Here is a 12,869-nt window from a genome sequence, read left to right as displayed (position 1 = left end):
TTGGAGTGGGTGTCTGGCCCATGACCCCACTGCCCTCTCTCCACACCTGGTCTACTGCAAGGCTGAGCAAAACACACCCAGAACCTCCCTCTCATCCTGGGGCCCGGGACCACTCCAGATCCAGGGCATGAGGAAAATTCCCCGAGTTTCTGGTCACACTGTCTTCCCAGCCATCCTCCCTGGTGCTCCCACAGCCACCCTTCTCCCCAAGAGATGGGAAAACTTAAAACTGAGGCAGCCCTAGGGACACCAGTGAATGAGCAGCAGATCTGCCTGGGCCTCCCAGAGACAGGGCCAGCAGCCCTGACTGGCGGGCCCAAGCCCCTCCCGCTGCTGCACCAGCCAAAGACAGGCGGGCTGCCCGGTGGTGCCACCACAGCCGGGAGCTCATTGGCTGCCCCAGCCGGGGTCACCGCAGCCTGCCCTTGTCTGCAAGCTGCCACTTGTTAGCTGCAGTAGGCAGAGGCGTTGCCAGGTGCCCGCCCCCCCCATGCACCCACTCCACCTCCCCTGCCCTCACTGCACAGCTCATGAGCCAGAAGGGGTGGGACACACTGCAGCAAAAAGGAGGCTTTGACAAGTATGCCCCACCCACTGTCAGTCCATCCAGGCTCCTGGGACTTGCTGGCTGCTTTATTGCCTGTCCCACACTGCTTAGGTTGGGAAGGAGCTGTTCCCAGAGCTGAGCAGCACCTGGCCTGACCCTCACCTGACAGTCACCTGGCCAACTAGGGGAGGTGCACACAGGGCCAAGGAGACAGTATCAGTTCTGGAGCAACTCAGAATCCCTACCAGACCTCACACATCAAGTGACACCAGTCAGTCCATTTCCTAGAGCAGGAGACAGGTTTGGGGAAGGAAGGTGACCCCAAGGAGATAAAGCTGAACATTTCTGAGGTCTCTGTAGCAAAGTGACCATTCTGCAAATACTGAACCCAAACTTACTGTGCTCAGGTGACCAAACCCACTCTTCTAAGGAGAGTGGAGACTGAGTGGGGGACCTGAGCCAGAAGGGTGGCAAGGCTGAAAAGACCACACAAAGTAGAGTGGGACAGTCTGAGGATGAGCTGCCCATTCAAGCAGGTGTCTCCCAGCAATGACAAAGGTGTTCATCTGCTGTATGCAAGATCACCCCTCAGCTGGCGTCATCCCCAGAAGGCAGCATAGCAGGTCTGTTGTCAGTGTCCAGCTTCCTTGGGCTTAATCCTGGTTCAGCCATTTACTGGCTGGTTGCCTTTGGGCACGTCACTGAACCTCCCACTGCTTCAGTGTTCTCATCTGCAAAATGGGAGTAAAAACACCCACCTCAGGAGGTGGTTGTGAAGGAAAAGCTGTCTTATATAAAACAGTAAGCTCTTCCAAGTGTTATTTATCCTGTCGACCAGGATTAAGTGACACTGGGTGTCGAGTGCTGTTCTAAGCACTAAAACAACAGTGCCTTTGAGGAGATACTGGGGGAGGGGAGCAGACCCCAGGAGACAGAAGACTCAGAGACCTCAGTGTATGTCAGCAAGGGCTCTGCGTAAAAGGGCTACCAGCCGTGTGAGCAGAGGCCTGGAGGTGGGGAGCACAGAAGCCAGTCACACCCAAGTGGCCTTGGACAGAGAACTTCACCAGGAATTAATAAGAGACCCTGAGTCTCCCTAATCCTGACTGACTCTACCCTGTCATCCTGTTATTCACTGGGAAGCATCTCCTTGGTTCCTTCCCTGCCGTCAAAGGCACCACAATCCTATAAGGCCAAAAAAGCCCAGTGGGAAGAGGAAGGAAAGGGGACAAATTGGGCTGTCATTCCCCCACAGACCCTCATGGACAGGACCTCCTGTTACTTCCAAGACTCAGGCAGGACAGGGACAGGAGGGTCAGGCTATGTAGGATCCCAAGTCCAAGACCCGCGGTTTTGTTTGTAGAGGGGCACCTTACTGCCATACTCTGCCTTCTTCCCCCAAGTCAGTCTAAGGGAAGGCAGGGTTGCCCACTGCAACTCAAATGGTGGCGAGGCTGTCCTTGGGGAGGTTGGGATACAGTTCTCCAGTGGAGTTGCCACTGGTCGGGCTTGGGGCCTTCAGGGACTCAGATTGGCAGCCCCACTACCTTAACTGAATTGCTCTCATCTTTCTGGTGGCTATGGATAAGGGGGCCCAATAGTCAGGTGTCTGAGCCACATAGCAGAGGAGGCTGGGGTCTCTGTTGACAGATAGGGAAGGTGGGGTCAGAGGGAGGGCGCCAGGACTCATTTCCTCCATACTGACAGCCACACAACATGCCCTCCTGACCGTGTCACCCCTAGTGAGGTCTTTGTCCTAGCTCCAGATAGCCTTCAGGACCTCAAGATCTGACTCTTCTGCCTGCTGGAGCCTCCTCTACCTGCCCTGCCACTTGCGGGGGCCCCCTCTGCCTGTGGGCCAACTTAGATCCCTGCAGCAATAGGCAGCTAACTCCCTCAGCCTTCAGGACACAGACTCCTACCTCAGGGAGGCCAGCCTGGCCCTGTGGGGCAGTGGCATTGTGACTCTAGAAGTATTTGTGTAGTTCTACAATTTTTCCCCTCCTGGAAAGGCAGAGGCAAGTCATATTGGTGTCTTTTGCCAGGGCTTGGACACAGTGGGGCCTCAAGGAAGGAAGAAGGCTGAAGGATAGAAGGGGCCTGTCGGCACCAAAACCCCTGTGTGGATGGCACTTGTGGCTATCTCTCTGCAGCTTTCTCAGCCTCACCACCTCTTCTGCTGGGGTTGTCTGTGGACTGCTTTTCAGTCATAAACTTATACAAAGTGCAGACCTAAGAGGGATCAGACCAGGGCCATCAGCGTGCCCACCTGGTGAGAAGGCTGGACAGGCAGTCGGGGGAGGCAGCCAGTGCCACAGAACCAACACTTGAGTGGAGCCTTTTTCCTTTCCCTACCTCCTGAGGCAGGCAGAGTCCTGCTGAAAAGGTACAGCTCCTCTCCCTGAGAGAGGACAGGAGTGCCATGGGGCCATTTTGAGAAACCCAGAGGTTATGGAGGTAGTCGCTGACTCTGGCTCTCAGACCTATGGCAGGCAGCACCACCCACTTTTGGAGTCAGACACACTTCTGTCCCTGAATGCCCAGTGCTGCCCTGTCCACCAGCCTCACAGTCACCTGCAGCAGGTGTTGCCACCTGCTGGCTTATGACCCTGTGAGCTGAGGATGGCATCCTGGACCCCAAATTTTGCTGATAGCCATTTGTCAGACAACCCTATCACCACCACTGCAAGTGCCTCCCAGCAGCAGTTTGGGGCTTCTGAGGACTGGGGCCTCCATCACCTTCTGGTCCCTTCTTGGCATTGAACCACTAAGCACCAACAACAGACAGAGATCAGGGGTCCTGCCTCAATTACAATAGAAAATGCTTTTCATTTGTATTTGTAAAATTTTGTTATAATTGTTATCATTCAGTCATGAAGGCTGTAGGGCTCTGTCAACTGCTGAGATTACAGCTGTTGAAGCTGCCCATGTCCTGGGTTGCTAGCCTATTTTGGGCCAACCTGGGGCTTGGAGTCTGTCCTGGACCCAGCCTAGCCCCAGGATCCCGAGCCCAGGAGCCTGCTTTCAGGACCCTGAGTCCAGCTTGTGCTGCTCACTGCAGGCCTGGGTGGGATCCCAGCCCAGAGGATTACGTTGCATGACCTACATCTGTCGGTATTATTAGCTCTGGAGCAGGGCAGCCGGAGCTGGAACACACAACTCAAGGAACTGTTTGTTGACTTGGGGGCGGGGCAGGGAGCCCAGGGGCCTCTGGCTCCTCCCAGTCCTCCTCCAAGGAAGATTGCTGAAGATTGCACACAGCACCAGGGAACTGCTGATGTCACTGCAAGGCACAGGGGACCTCACTGACCTTAGGTGATCTTGTATCAGCTTCCTGGCCTCCAGCCCCTCCTGTACCAGTTGGTGTAGTCTCACTACTGAGAGACCAGGCCTTCCCTCCTGCCCCTGTGCTGCCCAGTCCCCTGTGCCCTGCTTCTCACCTGCCTAGGGCTAACTGAAACCTCCCTTACCCCAGGCAGGAGAAGGGCCATTGTGTTGTTCTTTCCCGACTGCTCTTTCTGTGTGGGTTCCTGCAGGTGCCAGCACCCTGGGGACAAGCCGAGAAAGCCTGGGCTAGGGCCAGGTGCCCCAGACTGTGGCTCCAGGAGAGCCCCAGAGCTCCAGGCAAGGCGCCCAGCTCTGCACCCATTGAGAGGGAGAGGTATGGTGTCTGGAGCCAGTCTCCTAAACCCCTTCCTCAGCTGCCAGATAGGGCTCTGGCCTGTGTCCTGCATGCTGGGAATGGCGGTGACTGTGGAGGCCACCCACCAGCCTACGGCCCCACAGAACTCTGTGTATTGAGGACTGAGACAATACAAAATGAGAAGACTTCACCACTGGATAGAAGGACCCAGAAAGTTCTAGGCTTGGGTCTAATTACTGTGCTACCTATAGAGGGAAACAAAGATAGCACCCTTGCCCTTGAGATACTAGCATAAGAGTGAGGAGGTGCTCAAGGGCCCTAGAGCCCTTTTGCCCCCAGGGGCCGGTGGGGGGTAAGGGGGGTAAGGGAGAGTGGAGGGCCTGGAGCTCCAACCACCCAGTTACACTCCCCACCCCTTTATTTGATGCACTTAGAATTTTGATAAAGAAGCGATTCCACTGCCACAATAAACACAGCAGACCCTTGGAACCCATGGATCTGTGATTCTAAACGGTCCATCTTAGAGGAAACCCCGTGCTACAAAGATGCAGAGTTCAATACCACGGATGCTTGACTCATCTTCCCATAACGCCACCCAACTTCTGCTAAACACATGCTGCTTTTCAACGCATCCCAAATTTTCACTTATTACTTCGATTAAGCACATTCTCTTGCTTTTTGGGAGGCAGATTTTTCACAAAATTAAGGACAGGGAGACACTCAGTAGATCCCACAAAGATTTAAACACAACTGACAATAACGCAGGACTGACTGAGCTGCAGTGCATCCACTGAGCTGCACGGTGCACACTCAGGAATTTAAATTTTTGTTGTTGAAATTTCCTTTGATTTTTTTTTTTAATTCGTTATTATTTTGGGCCTTGCTTGGTCCAAACCACATGTAATGAATATGCTGATAAGGTGGGCTTGCTGCATTAAAAACCAGAGACCTAACCTAGACCACAGTCAACCAATGGGGAAACTGAGGCCCAGAAAGAAGTGCTTTGCCAAGGTCACCTGGCTGGGGTGTGTCAGAGCTGCTGGCTGGGCCATGGACCCCTGGGCCAAAGAGAAAGAGCCAGCACCCTGTGTCTACAGACAAAGACAAAGAGGTAGGTTGTTCTAGAGGAGGTCTGGACTACAGTCACAGTGACAAGCCTGGAGGACAGGCCCCAGGGCCAGGAGCCTTGGTGTCCAACAAAGGCGTCCCAGATCCGGGATGGAAACTGAGGCACCAAGTGCAAGCAGAACCGGGAACAAGCTTGCCAGTTGCAAACCCAGTGCTCTTGTGGTAATTGCTTGCTATTACCAGCTGCCTCTCCCTGGCTCCTGTCCTTCATGGGTAGCTGGCCTCCTCCATGCCCCACCCCCACCCGCTTGCCCTTCCATGCAACCCTTCCCCTCGTGGTCTTTAGCAAGGATAACAGCCCTGACCAAAGTGGCTTCATGGGGCTCCCAGCCAGCTTGTCACAAACCCCGACCCAGTCCCTCCCCTGTGGAGGTGAACATCGATCCTCTGACTGCAGAAGGTACCCATCCAGGGACTTGGGACTTGGTCCTCCCACCCTGACTAGGTGACACTAGGTCAGGAAACCAAAGCTAGCTCCCTACACCTGCCCTTTCTCAGGTATGACCTATGACTTAGCAGGCGCCAGGGTGACCAACCATCTGGCTTGCCCAGGGCTCTCCTACTGAAAGTCTCAGGTCCCCAGAAACTCCTCAGACCTGGGCAAACCGGGACAGGTGGTCACCACCCCCCGGGGCATACACATATTCAGGTCATCCCACCTTCCCTACTCCCACTGGACAGGGTCCTTCTGTCTAATGGGTGGGGGCCACAGTCAGTCCCCTCCCCTGCTTGGCCCCCTCAACCTGGACTGGAGCCGCCTCCGGAGGCCATTCCTGCCCTAGGCCCTAGGAAATCAGTGGCAAGAAGGTCCTGGAGGAGCTCTGGGCCTCCATGGCAGCCCAACTTCATCCTCAGGCTGAGTGCAGGGCATTTTAAGGTGACCCCAGATGGTGCCACCCCAACAGCTGCAGCCAGGCAGGGTCTGCCTCTACCTGTCTGGGTTTGAGGTGAGTCATTTCCTCCCTCAGCTGGTACAAGGCTGGGAGGAGAAGGGAGCACTTCTAAAAATAGTAGGGCAGACAGAGATTCTCTTTGAGAGGGAGGGTGACTTCTCCTCACCAGCTGTGGCTCCCACTCAGACCCCTGTCTCAGACCAAGGGGACTACAGCCCTGAGACCCCAGCCCTCCCCTTCCCAGGCTTGGCTTGGGAGGAAGCTCTGGAAGGCTGAGACCAGGGAGGTGAGGGTGGGAGAGGAGCTTGCAGAAAGGTGGCCTCAGCAGGCAGGGCCTGGGAAAGATGGGTGATGGTGCGTGTGTGACTCCAGGTGGTGAGCTTTGCTGGGGCTGGCAGCAGCCTGGATTCCCCTCCTGCAGCAGCAACCCCAGGGTGCCTGTTTCCCTCCCACCCACCCACACAAACACACAGCCAGCTCAGCCTGAGTCATTTATTTCCCTCCTAATAAGACCCATCCCCCTGCCCAGTGCTCCTCCACTTCCCTGGTCAGGGCAGATTGCCCCTCTCCCACACCTTAGAAGATAAGGAAGCAGTGCTTGTGACTCCCTGACCTTGGGGATCTGACATCATAAGAGGCCCACTCAGGAAAAGGCAGGAGAACACCCAGGGCAGAAACGAGGCAGGCAGGGCCCAGGGGTGGGCGGGAGGCTGCAGGGTGGGGGAGGGCAATCCAGGAACACCTGGGTTCATATCCTGGCACTGCCAGTTCCTGGCCATGTGACCTGAGACAAGTTCCCTGGCCTCTCCCTGCCTCAGTTTATTCATCTATATAATAGATGTCATGCACAGCCTTCGTGTGTCATACAGGACCGTGTATAAAGTCCTCAAGCAGGCAGACTGCTGTCCCTCAGAGCTCTTGGGATGGAGTGGGAAGCCTCACGGAGAAAATGACCCTCTGAACATGTCAGTGCTCACTTTACCCAAAGGACATGCAGTAGCGAAGGGTGAGGGAGTGCTGCTGTGACAAACATTTTAATCTGTGGTGTTGTTTTGGGGTCATACCAGGGGTTGAACTTGTGCTTGCTAGGCAGGTGTGCCTCTGCTTCAGCCTCTTTTGCTTTGGCTATAGGGTCTCTTATTTTTGCTTGGGTTTGGCTTCTGACCAGATCTTCCTACCTATGCCTTCCCATGCCTAGGATTACAGGTGTACACCGCCACACCTGGCACTTTTGCTTTTTTTTTGAGACTAGGTCTCACTAGGTAGCCCAGGCTGATCTTGAACTCATGATCCTCCTGCTTCTGCCTCCTGAGCACTGGGATTAGAGGTGTGTACCACCATGCCCTGCTTCTCAACACTAAGTAGGCATTACAACGTCCATTGTATGTGTGGAGTGGAACGGAGGCCTGAGACATTGTTGATCTGGCCAGGTCGTGGCAAGGAGATTTGGACACCCAAACCTGAGTCACACCCATGCTCTATGGGGTGCAGCAGGGCCTGTTATGTCCACGGCTGGTCAAGGGGACCCTGATCCCTGACTCTTTCAGCCTAAATCCCTGGGACAACCCCTCCTCCAGGGGACTGTGCAAAGTGCCAAGTCTTTGCTTGAGGGCTGCCTTCCTTCTGTCCTATCCCACCTCACTCAGTACTCCCAGTCCTCAGGACTCCTCCTAGAATACAGGATAGCCTCTCTCTCTCTCTCTCTCTCTCTCTCTCTCTCTCTCTCTCTCTCTCAATCCCTCTCTCCCCCCACCTTAACCTCGTGGAGGATACCTCGACCCCCCACTTGACAGGTCAGAGGCAGGCAGACCAGAGGGGTCACCCACCTGCTCACAGTCACAGAGCAGGGGGTGGCAGAGCTTGGACTGAGCCCAGGCATGGCGGTCCTTAGCTACCCCCTTGTTGTCTGGTGGGATTGGGACTGTTGGCGCTTTCCCTGAACCATCCCTCTTTGTACCAGATAGGTTACACGGAAAACCCAAATCTTGCATCAGCCGGACAGCTGGTTCTAGCAAAATCCTCTTCTGGCTTCCCCGGCTTTTCCCCAGCTTCCCCACAGTGACCTGACTCATCCTCCCCAGACCCGGGAGAGGGGAGAGACAGCAGGCCTCTGGTACAGATGAACAGACTGAGGCAGGAAGGGACTTATTTCAATGAGTCAGGGGCCAGAGCTGGCAGCAGCGGGGCAGGGCAGCCACGGGTATAGCTGGTTGGGCGTGGAGAAGGTTCCTGGGGTGCTCACAGCAGTCACGAATACCAACAGATCTGTGTCCAATGAAGGAAGGAACGAAGGAATGAAGGAAGTTGCAGGCCCTGGGTGAACAGAAAAAGAGTCAGAAACGCAGTCTTGCCCAAGTGACAGGCTGCACAACAGGCGTCGAAGTTCACAAGCCCCCCCCTCTATCACTTATTGGGTGAGTCCTAGTGACCACTGGGGCACAATCTTATTTAATCTTTACAACAACCTAGTGATGCTTTCATCATCCTCACTCACCAGATTAGTTATCTGAGGCTCAGAGAGGTTAAGCAACTTTTCCCAGGACACACAGCTCAGCCCTGGTTCCAACAGGCATGAGACAGCAATTCCAGGGGCTGACTTACAACTGCTCTCCAAACAAGTGGGGCCAATGCTCCCGAGCGCGTGGGGCTGCCCAGGTGTGTCTGCGGGTTGGCACCAGGTCCTGTGTGTCTGTCAGGGCAGTGCGGGGGTGGAGGGACAGGAACGGAACAGAACAACGATGGCCTGAGGGGTGATGAATGAGCCAGGGCGTCGGGGCTGCACAGGCGCCCTCCCCGACCCGCGTGCGCTCGGTCCCGGGCCGGGCGGGCGCAGACTGTGGGTGCCCCCAGCTGGGGGAGGGGCTCCTGCCGCGGCGGACGGGCGGGGCGGCACGTTTGACGATTGCCCCATCTGCTCGTCCGCCTGGCTGCACGTTGCGCACACAGCGGCCCGGCGGGGCGGGGCGGGGCCGTGCGGGGTCCGCGGTCCCCTCCCCAGGCTGAGGCCCCAGCGGGCCATTAACCCGGCGGTGGCCGAAGCCACGACCCGGAGCCCTTTGATGGCTGCCCGGCCTGTGATCTGCGCAAACGAGGAGATTGAGCCAGCCGGCGCTGCGAGGCAGGAAGCTGGCGGCTTTGTCACAGTTCCTCTGCAGCTTGTGGGGGACACAGGACTGCGGGGGGACACATGACTGCGGGGGGGACACAGGACTGCGGGGGGGGACACGGGACTCCTGGGAGAACTGCGGGAGTTCCGCAGCGGGGGACCCCAGGGCCCGAGCGCCTCCAGGCAGTCTATGCCAGGCGCAGTGTGGGCACCCGGAGGAGCCCCCCAGTTCCTTACAGTGTACTTCCTCCCCCTCCTCCTGTTTTGAGGGGCAGGAGGTGAAAGGCTTGGGGCTCAGGGCTGACATTTGGGGTGTCCAGGCTCAGCCTTGGTGTGGTTTGCCCTTTCACTCCAGCAAATCACTTCACTTCTCTGGGGAGTCAGTAATTTGTGCTTAGCCCCAAGGCTCAGGCCTTGACCTCCCAGCCAGCAGGGGAAAGAACCATCCATTTGAAGCACAGTTTTGATTTCAGTGCTGAGGATGGAACCCAGGAGCTGGGTAGGCTGGGTGATCCCTCCACCACTGAGCTGCACCCCAAGCCAGTACTGCTGTTCTTAACCCACGGACACAAATGGCCCCCTGTTGCCTACAGAATCAAGTCCAAGGTCCTTGGTTTGGCATTCAAGGCTCTCTCTTGATTCTTGCTTCTGCCCCACCTGTCCAGCCTCACCACCAAGACGCCCCTATTCTGTAGGAAGGAGTCTCAGCCTTCCCCCAGTATGCCACACAGTGTTCATCCTTCCCTGTTCTTGTTCATACTGTTCCCTCTGCCCAAATGCTTTTCCCTACAGTCTTTGGATGATTAGCTTCTTCTCATATAGATCACCACTTTGATGTCACCATCTCAGAGAAGTCAAAACAGGGCCTGTCATTCCCTCTCAGACCTTCCTGTTCTTTGCCTCCTTGTCTCAGGTAGCATCTTAGAAGTTTGTCTGTCCCCTGGCCCTTAGCAAGGGCACCTAGCGAGAGCTCAATAAACATGAAAAGGAAGGGGAGCTGCTTCTGAGCCTCAGCAACTCTGGCGCCTGAGTGTCCGCCTGGTGCAGGTGAAAGCAGGGTTGATAAGGACCTGAGGTGACAGGGCTGACACCAGGCAGCCTGTCTCCACCTGCCAGGTGAGTCTCTGCACGTAGCCTTGAGCAACCAGCAGAGCCAAATGTGACAGGAAGCCTGGCCTGGTTTGATGTTGGGGCCGCTGACTCACTTCTGGACTGTAGAGGGCACACAAGGGAGCTTTGCACTGCCCTTGGGATGCTCAGGTTGCTCTGCTGAAGGCCTCCTGCCCACTCGCCTGCTGTCTGTTGCACTGTGGCTCCCGTGAGACCCAGAACGATGTGACACGCTTCAGACCAACTGGGCCGGGGGAGAGGAAACCAGGGTTGCGGCGGGCGCAGGGTCAGCTGTCTGAGCCTCTGTTCCCTGGTGCGTCTGGCTATGTGTGTCAGGAAGCAGACAACCTCTGGCCGGGTTCCTCCCTGGTGGCTCTGTCCTGCCTGTCTCAGAACCTGTTTCCCATCCAGAAAATCAGGGGATGGGTGGCCTCTCCACGCTAATGTCCCCGCTTGCCAGGGCTTTCAGGTCCACACCTACCAGCTGAGTGACCCTGGACAACTGGTTTTGCTCCTCCATGTCTCAGTTTCCCCAGTAAATTAGCTAACACACAGGGTTTGGAAGAATCCGTGCGAAGCGTCCCTGTTCTGGGTATGAGCGGGCCACTATCTGTGTGGCGTGGGTGACAATGGAGCTGCTGTGAGGCTTAAACTCGGCAATGTACAGAGCTTGGTTCCTGAGATGCTAGGGGCTTAGCATGGTGGCTTCCTGGGGACAGAGTACAGGCTCAGGGGCCGGGCAGCGTATTTGTGAACTGGTCAGCTGCCTGCTTCCTGAACCCCATTCAGCTCCTTCTGGACTGACTTTCCCAACACCATCCTGGCAGCTGTTACAAGCCCAGGCACTGGGCAAAGTGTCAGGCCTGCTGCAAAATACGTTGGAACTTTATCTGACCCCTGGCTCCTGTCCCAACCAGAAATACATTGGCTGGAACTTGCAACTGAGCCGAGCAAGCCTGGGGCTGGAGGAGGAAGGTGGCCTGGTCAGCACCGCGCACGCCTCCTCTTCTCTCAGTACATTTTACTAGCTCGTGCTGTTCCCGGTTACAAGGCAGTTTTAGAGGCCTGAGGCTCTGTCCTGAGTCCTGGCTTTGCGGGGATGGGTAAGACAGAGGTGCATTCCACCCCCCACACCCAATTTCAGGGAAGCACTGCAGAGATCCCCTTTTCTGCCCCACTGTGTGGACTTGTAGCGGGCTTTGGAGGGCTGGGACGGTCTCTGCACAGTGGCGCCGTCTGGGACTCCCCAGAAAAAGCCCATGACAATGGCAGCAGACAGCCACATCAGATGGGAATCTGGCCAGCTTTGGAGGCGGAGGGGGCAGTTCTCAGTCTGGGAGTCTGGCGTCCCTCCCCCACCCCGCTGCCTGTGGCAGCTGCAGCAGGGAGGTCCCAGGCGAGTCTAGGAGGTCCCAGGCCAGTCTCAACAAGTCTTCCTGCAGGTAGTTCTTGAAAAGCCATTGTCTTAAAATATGAGGAATTCCAGGGCCACCGCACCCCAGCAGGCATTGAAAAGCCCTTGTGTCCTGGATCTGGACACCAAAAAACAAAACAGGGCTGGGATTGGAGCTGAGTAATAGAGTCCTGCCTAGCGCCCACCTAGTGTGAAGTTCTAGGGTGACCTCAAGCACCATCATCAACCAATGAATTAGTGAATAAATAAGCTTGAGAAGGAAGGAAACAAAAGAAGAGAAACAGCGTATATGGCTTTAGACATTAGGTTCCATTTCCAGAGCTTTAAACTTTCCTAGTACACAGGTAAAATTGTCAAGATCTGAAGCCATGAGACCCTATCTCAAAAAATCCTTCACAAAAATAGGGCCAGTGGAAGTGTCTCAAGTTCAAGCCCCATTAGATTAGAATAAAAAAAAAGAATCAGTCTGGTCTGCGGAGCATGGTGGTACACAACTGTAATCCCAGCACTCTGGCTGAGGCAGGAAGCTTGCATGTTCAAGGCCAGTATGAGCTACATAGGAGACCCTGTCTCAAAACAAAAAACAAACAAAAGTAAATCAGCCTGGTCAGTTTGAGCATGGGCTGGATAAGAACTGACATGGAGTGATCCTTAGTTTTCTCATATTGAGAATTATAATGTGATTACTTACTGCCTGAGGAAATTCACGCTGAAGTAATTTTCTTTTCCGATGGGTTACCAAGAAAACAATGCAGAAAGGCGACTGTAGTGGAAAGGCTGGAGTCATTCCTCCCAGGCAGAAGGTGTCTAGCTGTGTTACACGTTTCCTGCATGCTTGCAAACTTTTCCCATAAAACGTGGGGCGTATGGTTCACATGGTACAGTGCCTGCCTAGAAAGCTGAGGCTGTGAGTTCAAAACTCCAGTGCTGTTCAAAAAAGAGTCAGGTGGGGGACATTTAAATGAAATAAGCAATTCTGGCTGGGTATAGCTCAGTGGTGGAGAATTTACTTCTCTTACCAAAGGCCC

General features: G+C 55.3%; 1 long non-coding RNA gene across 1 annotated transcript; it reads right to left on the bottom strand.

The window, feature by feature from the left end:
* Nucleotides 1-6,891: 6,891 nt before the first annotated feature.
* Nucleotides 6,892-9,091, bottom strand: LOC141424631 (uncharacterized). The gene is made up of 2 exons (XR_012449505.1): nt 8,706-9,091; nt 6,892-8,524 (listed from the first exon to the last, which is right to left on the bottom strand). It is a non-coding gene; the product is annotated as an uncharacterized lncRNA (long non-coding RNA).
* Between the last annotated feature and the right edge of the window lie 3,778 nt (nt 9,092-12,869).

This window comes from Castor canadensis, chromosome 7 (genome assembly GCF_047511655.1).
Source record: "Castor canadensis chromosome 7, mCasCan1.hap1v2, whole genome shotgun sequence".
NCBI lineage: Eukaryota > Metazoa > Chordata > Mammalia > Rodentia > Castoridae > Castor > Castor canadensis.
This window is presented reverse-complemented; position numbering and strand designations above follow the sequence as displayed.